Source organism: Galeopterus variegatus, unplaced genomic scaffold (genome assembly GCF_000696425.1).
Source record: "Galeopterus variegatus unplaced genomic scaffold, G_variegatus-3.0.2 Scaffold381, whole genome shotgun sequence".
NCBI lineage: Eukaryota > Metazoa > Chordata > Mammalia > Dermoptera > Cynocephalidae > Galeopterus > Galeopterus variegatus.
The window spans coordinates 372,356-372,859 of record NW_007726492.1 but is presented as its reverse complement, the minus strand read 5'-3'; the positions used below and the strand labels follow the sequence as shown (position 1 = coordinate 372,859).

The 504-nt window shown below is 49.6% G+C and overlaps 1 pseudogene; it reads left to right on the top strand.

The window, feature by feature from the left end:
• On the top strand, positions 1 to 281 carry LOC103586821 (annotated as a pseudogene).
• Positions 282 to 504: the final 223 nt, after the last annotated feature.

Here is a 504-nt window from a genome sequence, read left to right as displayed (position 1 = left end):
ATGCCTGTGACCAGAGTGCCATAAATCCGACTACACATATTTGCCCTCAGCATGCCTTTCCTGACCCCTTTAGAAGCAGAGATCACCGGTGGGTCCCTGGCTCCAGATGCCTAACCCCACCAAGGGGCGGTTGGGAGGGAGCTCACAGTGAGCACACCATCCTCGCCATCTGCTAGAGCACTAAACACTCTCAACTCCTCCAAATTTCCATCATCAACTTTCTTAAACATCTTTCCCTGGTGGTATGGACCATGCAGTGCTTTGGGTCCCCTGTTTCCTGATAGGTCTGGACTGGGAAAAGGGGCAGAGGTCTAACCTTAAGTCCACTCCTAGGCCAGTACATCCTTTTCCAGGGCAATGATTTCTGCGATAGTTGCCACTTGAGTGTGGGGTCCTAATGGTTAGCCTGTATTGGCTCTTGGGTGCTCAGGGCCCACTTTTATTTCTATTTTTTGGCGCTTAAACGTGTTTTTGGCACAGGAAATAAAACTGAGCTACTATTCT